General features: G+C 35.6%; 1 protein-coding gene and 1 long non-coding RNA gene across 4 annotated transcripts in view; both read left to right on the plus strand.

Moving 5' to 3' along the window:
- The window catches only part of LOC116859648, a 7345-nt gene extending 2911 nt beyond the window's left edge, over positions 1-4434 (plus strand). The window contains exon 3 of the long non-coding RNA XR_004381196.1: positions 4392-4434. This is a non-coding gene — a long non-coding RNA (uncharacterized LOC116859648). The remainder of the gene's footprint in view (positions 1-4391) is intronic.
- A 1462-nt stretch (positions 4435-5896) lies between these two features.
- TMEM232 (transmembrane protein 232) overlaps positions 5897-10932 on the plus strand; it is a 271759-nt gene continuing 266723 nt past the window's right edge. For all 3 annotated transcript variants that reach the window (XM_032845118.1, XM_032845126.1, XM_032845132.1), the window contains exon 1: positions 5897-5935. The gene's annotated coding sequence lies outside the window, so the exon portion shown is untranslated. The remainder of the gene's footprint in view (positions 5936-10932) is intronic.

Here is a 10932-nt window from a genome sequence, read left to right on the forward strand (position 1 = left end):
GTCACGTTCTAATCTCTAGAAGTGAGTCACTAAATCCAAGCCAACACTAAGTAGAAAGAATTTGGCTCTATCTTCTAAAGGGAGGTTATTGAACAATTTGTGTTCATATTTTTAAACAAGCACAATTAAACTATTACATAACAATGAGTGGATGGAGTATACTGAAGGCATCAAATATAAAAAATTAGGAAAAATTTCACAAAATTGTATTATTAATAGAAAAATATGGATAATTTCTTTTTGCCTTTTCCCTTAGTAAGTCAATTTGAAGGATTAGTTTGCTTTGGAAAAACTCATATGATAGAAATAGTTATAGTCCTGAATAGCTTAGTATGTGTTTTTAAAAGTCCAGTCATTATTCAGTCAGACTTAAGTTGAAATACAAGTGAAGAATATAGATTATTTTGACAGTCTTCAAGAATTGGCAAAAAATGATATTACCTGCTAAAGTACAAAAGAAGCAGGTCATTCATTTATATTAATATTTTACTCAGAAATTCATAAACTGAATTTAGCTCACCAGATAAAATCATTTACATTTTTTAAAAGATTTTATTTATTTGACAGGCAGAGATTACAAGTAGGCAGAGAGAGAGAGGGGAAGCAGGCTCCCTGATGAGCAGAGAGCCCAATGTGGGGCTCCATCCCAGGACCCTGGGATCATGACCTGAGCCAAAGGCAGAGGTTTTAACCCACTGAGACACCCAGGCGCCCCAAATCATTTACATTTTTATGCAGGAATTCACCCAGCAATATTTATTAAGCACTACTATGGCAAGTCACCCTGTTAGCTACCATGATGCAGCTATATATTTTCTCAAGGATGGAATTTGAAGATATTGAAATTATTTATTTCAAATGTATATATGGACCAAGAAAAAATTTTCACAATAAGTTTTAATATGTATTAAGCCACACCCTCATATCCTTTCTTCTTTTTTGTAATTTTCTTGGCTAATCTGCCCATTATTCTTCCAAATGAACTTAAAAAAATGTTTCATTCTTCACTCTCATTCTTCTAAAACATACACATGCATGCACACACACACACACACACACGCTCACTCTGTGGGATTTGAGATGTATTCACATATAATTTATATGGTAACTTTAAGATGTTAGATTTTTTTTTATAGTCTATGAAATATTTCCTTCAGTGATTCATGGTTTCTACTTGCCAAGTTCTATATTTATGTCACTAAGTGTTCGCTTACAAAAACATGTTATATATTTATATTTTTTTGAGATCCATCATTTAGTATACAGTATGAATTTTGGATCTAACTGAATTCCTCCACGTAACAATAGTGTAACATCTTTATTTTACATGTCCTTATGAAAATTGAGGACTGCTCCTATTCCTTTCTCACACTTCTTTACTTGAACCTGGATTACAAAAGCTAAAAACATGTCTCTTTCAAAAAATTTTTTTGTCTTTTTCATTTTGTGGCCAAGGGAAAATTAATTGTTTAGGTATATCTGGTTTCAGAGCTTAACATCAGATGTTTCCAGTCACAACTTCTGCATTTTTGAGTTCTTAACACTTTGATTAATGTCTAAGTGGTGTGCTCTTTGTGTGGTTTGAATAGTTTCATCTTAAAGTATAGAGGAGTAAGAGAAGAATTTGTGGATTCTCCCTTATGTAAACATGCCCTTAGTTGTCTTCCATATAGAATTCATGACGAGCTACTTTTTTTAGAAATGCTCTACAGAATCAGCTGATTTTTAAATGTGAAGAGTTTTTAATCCAATTTTTTTTTGTGAGTAATCTGTTTAACACTTTGTATTTTTAATGCTTCTAGTATTTTTTCTAGATCTCGGGAAATTAAAAAAAAATTAGTTATGTTTATGTGCTGCAGTCTTTCCATACTCATTTTATTTGGAGTATGGTAAGCACTCCTTTTTTTTTTTCTTATTTCAACCCATCGCCCCCATCCACCTCCCCTCTGGTAACTATCAATTTATTCTGTATATTTAAGAGTCTTTTGTTTGTTTGTTTGTCTTTTTTCTACTTTTTTTGTTTATTTTGTTTCTTAAATTCCACATATGAGTGAAATCACATGTTTTTTGTCTTTCTCTGATTGGTTTATTTCACTTAGCATTATACCTTCTAGATCCATCTATATTGTTGCAAGGGCAAGATCTCATTCTTTTTTTATGACTCAGTAGTATTCCATTATATGCAAATAATGTGATATATACATCACACCTTCTTTATCCACTCATTTATTGATGGACGCTTTGTCTGCTTCCATACTTTGGCTATTATAAATAACACTACAATGAACATAGGGGTGCAGATATCTTTTCAAACTGGTGTTTTCATATTATTTGGGTAAATACCCAGTAATGTGGAATTAAAATGGAAATGTAAAATGGAATTACTGGATCATAGGGTAGTATTATATTTAATTTTTTGAGGAGCATCCTACTTATTTTCCACAGTGGCTGCACCAGTTTGCACTCCCACTGACAGAGCACAAGGTTCCCTTTTCTCCCCATCCTTGCCAATACTGCTTGTTTCTTGTGTTCTTGAGCTTAGCCATTCTGACAGGTGTGAGGTGATATCTCATTGTGGTTTTGATTTGCATTGCCTTGATAATAAATGATGTTCATCATCTTTGGCCATCTGGTTATATTCTTTGGAAACATGTCTGTACATGGCTTTTGCTTATTTTTAATTGGAGTTTTTGTTTTTGGATGTTGTTTACATTCTTTTTATATTTTTGGATACTAACCCTTTATCAGATGTGTCATTTACATTTATCTTCTCCCATTTATAGGTTATCTTTTTTGTTGTTGTTGATTGTTTCCTTTGCTGTGCAGAAGGTTTTTATTTTAATGAAGTCCCAATAGTTAATTTTTGCTTTTGTTTCCTTGTCTCATATCTAGAAAAATGTTGCTATGGCTGGAATATGGTAAGCACTCTTGATTGCTGTCTCAAAAAATTTTTTTTTGATCAAAGAGGTTTTTCCCCTGCTGTTCTTTATTATTATTTATGTCTTTGTTTTCCCTTTTTAGAACACATTCTGTGAGGTTGGCACTCTAAGATTTGCTTTCTGAGATACATCTTTTATAGTGTTTCTCAATTTCACTTTTGTTCTTACTCTCAACTTACTGATCTACTAGGAGGAAAGTATTTCAGAAAAGCCTGTGATCTGATATTGTAATTTCTGTTTTTTTAAACTTTTCATTTTTTAGAATTAAATGACTATTTACAAAAAAGTATTATTTTTAGAGTTCATAGCAAAATTAACAGGAAGGTACAGAGATCCCCCAGGTACTCCCTAACCTCAAACATACATAGCTCCTGATTATCAACATCCTCCATCAGGGTAGTCGTTTGTTACACTTGATAGACTTCCACTAACACATTATAATCATCCAAAGCCTGAAGTTTATATTAAATTTAATTTTTGGTGTTGTACATTCTGTGGGTTTGGGCCAATAATTTCTGTTTTAAATATCAAATATACTAAAAAAAACAAAAGACTTATTTGGTGCTTATTATAAACAGAAATAATTCAGGATTGATGTATTTCAAGTTTGAATCAGTTAAATTCTCTTTTGAAGTTATTAATTTTTTTAAGGCAGTTATTTCACCAGGACAATACCTGCATATTAGCTTTGAATTTGATCAGAATTGCTCTTCCATATTGTTTCCATTGTTCCATATGTTTCCATTGAAACATTTGTGAACATTTGTAGAATATTTGACATTCCTCACCCATGGATAGGTAGGAATTTTATAGGGATTTAAATTAATTTTATTGGATCCTATCTTTAAAAAGTAGGCATTCTTGGGGCATCTGGGTGACTCAGTCAGTTAGGCATGTACCTTAAGCTCTGGTTATGGTCCTGGGATTGAGTCCCACATGGAGTCCCACATGGAGCCCCACATCAGGCTCCCTGCTCAGTGGGGAGCCTGCGTCTCCCTTTCCCTCTGCCTGCTGCCACTCCCCCTGCCTGTGCTCTCTTTCTCTCTCTCTCTCTGTCAAGTGAATAAAATCTTTTTAAGAAATTAGGCATTCTTTTGTGTTTAAATTCTCCCTCTTGTACTTAGTATGTGCAGAACACTGTGGATGCTTTGATTACTCCCTATCCTAACTGCAGAGAACATTGGCAGGTTTAGATATCCTATGTAAAAAGAGCTTAGAAATAGCAATTGGATTAGAAAACACAGCTACCTTTATATAGCAATCATGTTGTTTTTATTTTTTAAATTTAGATTTGGGGGCAGGCAAAGTTTTTGGAGGACGCATTTAGACGTTGAGGAGCCACTAAAAAGCACTGCCAAACCCTTTCTCCCCGGAGCTTCTGGCTGTGTAGCCAACGTATGTACAGAATTTAAAACGAATCATTACTCTGGGCTTTATGATTGTATTTTAAAGCTAATGATGTCTTTTACACATCATTGCATCTATTCGTTGGAAAGTGAACACACAGGTAGTGAAGGAGGGGAAGGGAATGTGGAATTGCATTTACACGTTCTGATTGGCTAAGCCCAGCCGCTGAAAGGGCAACCATCAGGCTCCTTGATTCCCTCAGCGTCCTTAGCAACCAGCCTCATTCCCCAGCGACCTCGAGAACCTTGGTGAGTCCGGCTTCCGAGGATTTGAGAGCTCAGGCGGTCACATCCACCATGGGGGCGGCCGGGAGCCCCACAAAGACCCACAAATGGGTGTGCTGAGCCTTGTTACAGGATTCTATAGCTCTGGCTGTTGGAAGGAGCTTCTATTACTCATGCCCGTCGCCCGGACCCCCCACTCCCGTCCCACGGAAGAAATCTCAGCATTCCAGTGCGGAAACTCCCGCCAGGGCAGGGAGGGAGAAGGTGGGGGAATCAGCCTTCAGTTATTTCATAAGGAAATGGCTTGTTTTTCCTGGGGATACTAAAGGAGGTGGGGTAACTTTCTTAATATCATTGGGGAAACTCTTATTTTTTCTGGACTGGATTTGCTTGTTCTCCTGGCAACCTTTAATTCGGAACTCTCCTTGCCTTGCTGGACAGTCTTCAAGTCTTTATATAGTTGGTGAATTCTCCCGCCCCACGCCTTTTTTTATAGGCAAACTCTTTTGATCTTAAAAAGAGAAAGTTCAGAATTTTGGAGAAGTGTGTGGCGCTGTGTGTGTGTGTGTGTGTGTGTGTGTTGGGGGGTATCTTGATGATGTGAAATAAGAGTTTTAAAAGGCAATTAATCTTGAGAAAAAGGTATGAGCTGTTGATTAGGAAAAATCTGTGTGTATATGTGGAGTAAGGTGATACTAGGATCACCTTATTTACCTTATTTTAACAATGTGTCTGAATGGATTCTATCTTTTTGGTGGTCTTTGACCAAATTATTATTTTTTAAAAAGATTTATTTATTTATTTATGTGTGAGAGAGAGACAGTGCATATGTGAGTGGGGGGAGGGGCAGAGGAAGAGAATCTCCAAGACTACCTGCCAAGGGCAGAGGCCAAGGCACCTCCCCCCCCCCCCCCCCCCCCCCCCCCCCCCCCCCCCCATCTCACCACTGTAAAATACAGGACACCTGAAACCAAGAGCAGGTCAACCCACTGAGCCACCCAGATGCCCCCAATCAAATTATCATTTGATCTTTAAGGTTACAGTCTAAATCTTGTATTCTTTTATCCTGCTACCTACCCAAAGGCTCGATACAATTTTAATATTGTCTAGTTCTCCAAAATTGTCTTTTAAAGTGTACTTTTCCAACATTGTTTTAATCAGCTTAAAAAATACACTAGGGCTTAATGTTAAAAACTCTCTCTCTCTCTCTCTTTTTTTTTTTTTTTTTTAATAATTTTGGGTCTACTCCAGGTTGCGGATGAACTGCCAAGCACTTGGACAACTTGCTGGAGCTGTTTGAAATATATTTCTGCAATTTGTAAACATTTTTTGTTTTGAGGCTCCACATAAATCTTTAGATTCAAGGTGAGTACCAGATTTTTATTTCAGTAAGAACTATTTTGTATGAGTCCTTATCTTGATGACTAATGCTCTTGTCTTATTGACCATCTGATTCATTATCAGAACCATTCATTAAGATGATTAATTTGGTAAGTGTTCCTTTCTTGAAGTTAATTGTCCATCCAGAATTTCTAGTAAGGGGCATGGTCACAAGTGCTAAAAATAGGTTAGTGATATCAGTTAGAATTTCCCAAAATGTTTCATGCATGTGACTCTAGGAGATAGTGTTCTAAAGGTTTCTCCTGGTCAAGTGTAGAAAAAATTATATATTGTACTGCTTGCTACTTAGGGAGATTTGCAGTGCACAGGTGGATATTAACTACTCCTAGAGATCTTAGGGTATGCAAACCTATTTAATTTTGTTTAGTGTAGTGTTTCCCAAACTTATTTCACAACAAAACCTTTTAGGAGGTAATTATATCCCAAGAATCTGTATTCCACAAAACATATTTGGGGATTATTATTCAAAACTAAAAACTGTACTCTTTTTTTTTGCTTATATTTCCATAAAAACAATTAGATTTGTTTTTTTTAAATGTAAAACAATCTCAATTTGTAGATGTCATGATGCTATTTATAGAAAATGCTAAAGAATTAACTAACAGACTATTAGGTCTAATAAAGAAGCTCAGCCTAGTTGCAGTATACAAGATCAATATACAAAAATCACATGCAAGAGAATGAAGTTGGAACCCTATCTCACACTATATACAGAAATTAACTCAGATAGATCAAAGAGCTAAATGTAAGAGTTAAAATTATAAAAACCCTTAAAAGAAAACATAGACCTAAATCTTTGTGACTCTGATTTAGGAAATGGTCTCTAGGATATGACAACAAAAGCACATACAATCAAAGAAATAACAGACCCAATGTGTCATCATTATTACAAACTTTAGTGCTTCAAAGGATACCCATCAAAAAAGTGAAAGGATAACTCACGGAATGGGAGAAAATGTCAGGGAATCACACATTTGATAAAGGATTTGTATCTAGAAGATATAAAAAATAATTATAACTCATTAATAAAAGATAACCCAATTAAAAATGGGCAAAGGATCTGAACAGACATTTCTTCAAAGGAAATATACAAATGACTACTAAGCACATGAAAAAATTCTCAATATCATTAGCCATCAGGAAAATTCAAATAAAACCTTTTCATACCCGTTTGGATATTTGTAGTTAAAAAGACAAGTTTTGATGGGCTTGGCTGGCTCAGTCAGAGAAGCACACAACTCTTAATCTTGAGGTTGTGAGTTTGAGCTCCACATTTGGTATAGTAGAGATTACTTAAATAAACTTAAAAAGACAAGTGTTGGTGAGTGTGTGGAGAAATTAGAGTCCTTAGGCACTGCTGGTGAGAAGGTAAAATAGTGTAGCCCTTTGGAAAACAATCTGGCAATTCCTCAGATAGTTAAATATGGAGTTATCACAAGATCCTATAATTTCACTCCTTGTCCATACTCAAGAGAATTGGAAATATGTGTCTATACATACATTTGTAATTGACATAAATGGCATCATTAAGGCTGAACTCATCACATCTCTTTAGATTCTTGGATCTCTGCGTCAGCAAATCCACAGTTAAGACAAGTTTATACTTAAATTTATAGGATATAAAATTTCATGGCCACATGTGTTTATCACTAGTGTTACATTGCATAAGTGGTAAGAACAAATATTGAACAAATGCCTTTTATAGTCCAGGAGGGGATACAGAGAACAGTTATTGAGAAGAATAAATTTTACATTTTTCTTCTTGTACAGATTGCTATAATAACTTCACGTACCTGGTGCAGTGGTCATTCAGCTCTTAGGTCACTCATCTACTTCTCTGGCTATTCAGACTTCTTTGTTTACTCAGTGATGCATAAACAGATCAGGTATATCCTTCACATACTGTGGACATTGGGTTTTTCTAATTACTGCCAAGTTCATCCTACAACATTAGGACCCTAAGAACAGCCAACCAGCGTTAGTGTCCTTAAAACCTGCAGTTTTCCTTTCCCCAGCCATGGTTAATTTCTTCCGAACATAGCAGCAATACAGAACTCTTTCATCAGGTTCAGAACTAAGGTTTGCAGCAGATATCACCTTAGAAAATTCATCAATGTAATTTTCAGCAGAAATTTTTTCATGCAGGGGTACCTAGGTGACTGAGTCTTGGTTTTGGCTCAGTTTGTGATCTCAGGATTTTGAGATGGAGTCTTGACTTAAGCTCCACACTCAGCAGGGAGTCTGCTTGAGATTCTCTGTCCTTCTCTCTTTGCCTCTCCCCCATTCATGTTTACCCTCTCTCTCTCTCTCTCTCTCTCAAATAAATAAATAAATAAATAAACTTAAAAAATTTTTTATGCATGTATTAAGACATTTTACACCATGAAGCTTTTTACATTTCGGTAGTCTGTCTTCTGAATATCGATACTCACGTTCAGTGTTCATTCTTTCATGGTCAATTCTATTTTGTTTATTGAGCCACCAATCAGGCAGTTCCCCTATTTGGAAAGCTTAGCATCATTTTATATGTTTTATATCTTTATTGGTTTTTAGCTTTTAGTCTTCATAATCTGATTTATTTTTCTTGGCTCTCTCTATCCAAAATTTGTCTTTCTTCAGAGATTTTGTTCCATTCTTTCTTTCTTTTTTTACAAAAAGGTTTTAGTTATTTGAGAGAGAGAGAATATGCATGACTGGGGGGAGGGGCTGAGGAACAAGCGGACTTCCCACTGAGTAGTGGGGAGCCTCGTGCAGAGTTCCGTCTCACATGGAAGAAGATCATGACCTGAGCCAAAGTCAGATGCTCAGGCACCACTCCATTTTTTCTTTGATTCCTGTTTCTTCTCTAATGATTTTTTTGCTCCTTCAGGAATGACCTTAAGATTTTGATTTATGCTTGTTTTGAGTTACTAAGAGAACAATTACAGGCCACCATATTATTCCATAGTTTGGGGCTGCAATGAAATTCTATTGTGTTAAGTACTTCCAATTTTTAAGTATTCTACTCATTAACTAAAGACATTTACATTATTTGAGCTCAGGCAAAATAGAGAAAGAATCCTGTTAAGAGACAGATAGGTGGAAAACATATCATATTTAAATTAAAATTTCACTGTTTTTCAGATCTTGGTATATATTTATAGAATGTAATATTTACCAAATATTTTTCTTGGGCAGTTTTCCTCCTCTAAGATTACCTGGAGTTCTATCATAGAATTCAGCATCTTGAAATGTGATAATGTTGGTTTACAGGCCCATCTTTTTTCTCCAGATTATAATTTCTTGAGGAAGAGACCATATTTTAATTATCTTTTAAACACAGAAAGCTCAGACATCATTAGCACTTTTATTTTTTGGGAAAACTGAACCAAGTTGAATTCCCTAACTGGCAACCACTTACAATGAATAATGTGAGTATTGTTTGACAATGCTAAATATAAAATGGTCAAAAACAGTCTTCTATTTCTAGCTTATATGTTGGTACGTGTGTGTGTGTGTGTGTGTGTGTGTGTGTGTGTACTTTTTAAAATTTCATCTTCTATATTGAATGTTGCAAATGAATAAAAAAGTACTGGCATAAACATGAACCCAATAAAAGAATTCATGGACAATTACATCCATTTTTCCAATTTTTTTACAGACCATTGATCACATTAGTTTGTATCAAAGCCAAATGGCTTCCTATGATGAATGTCAAACTAAATAAAGAGGTAAACTGGGGTAAACTCAAACTACCAGAAACTGAGTTTACTCAGGAATAGTAAAAGAATTGCAGTTTGGGAAACACAAACTATAGCAAACTACAGGCCATTTGTTGAAGGCTTTGGGTGGACTGTATTTATGGCAGTGGAGTACAGAGAAGGAGGAAGTCCAGCCAGACTCCAAGCAGTAAGTACACTGACTTTAGGATGAGCAAAGATTCTTAGGGGATGTTTGTTGGTGGTGAAATAAGTTCCCCAGCCATTTTTAGGGGAACTGGTCTCCCATTTCTTGAGTTTCATTTGCCTGATAGTGTATGTGTGTGATTCTCCATTCCATATCCTCTGGTTACATTTTAGATTCAAATCCTTTCAAGGTGAGTAAAAGAGATTTAAGGAATTTCAGTCAGATCAAGACTTTATTATTTAAATATTAGACCATTGTAATTTTCCTGAATAAGTTAGTAAATAAGTGATTGATGAATGATGAATGAAAGTAGTTCCTGTTTAAACTTTAATGGTACTTTTTAGTTCATTTTCCTCATTGTCCAAGGTTTTGTAAATCATCTGTAAATACTTTAAACACTTTAGTTTTCAGTATCTTGAATATCCCTATTTCGTGTTAATTATGAATAATTATCTTACATTCTACTACGAAGTTAAAATATGTGTACTAGTTATGAATCATAGTCAATAGACTTATGTATTGCAAGAAATATTTCTGTACTTTGCCTAAATTGACTATGTATACTCCAAGCCTCTGTTGTGCTTGACTGGTTAGATATTCATTCTTAGTTTTGATTAGTCTTGTCCCTGCCCTGAGGTTATACAAAGGTCCTAGGTACTTACACATCATGAAAGTGTTGGAGAGTCACCATGGGGCATTGGAGCAGTTGTCACATCTGTGTGGTCCTCTCTGTTTTGGCATCCTTTCTGGGCCACAATGAGACTGGTAATAGATTTTTATGCCTCTGTTATACTGTGGGATCCAGTCTCTCAAGATGCAGTACCCAGACATACCCCGACATTTCTTCCATGGTACGGTCACCTCCAGGGGATGCTGCTACAAGAAAGGAGATGGCTTTGAATGACCTCTGTTACCTTCCAGGAAACATCATTCTCCACACACCCCAAAGCTTTTTCCCTCATTACAGGGCACCCAGTGTTATCTCTTCAATGAGCTTAATTTTTTGTTTTTGCTTTTTTAAGACGGGGTGGAGCCAGAAACTAAAGGCAGTTTTAGCTTTCTGCTTGGAGAAATTC

The sequence above is a fragment of the Lontra canadensis genome, unplaced genomic scaffold (assembly GCF_010015895.1).
Source record: "Lontra canadensis isolate GAN:19392208 unplaced genomic scaffold, GSC_riverotter_1.0 scaffold4, whole genome shotgun sequence".
Lineage (NCBI taxonomy): Eukaryota > Metazoa > Chordata > Mammalia > Carnivora > Mustelidae > Lontra > Lontra canadensis.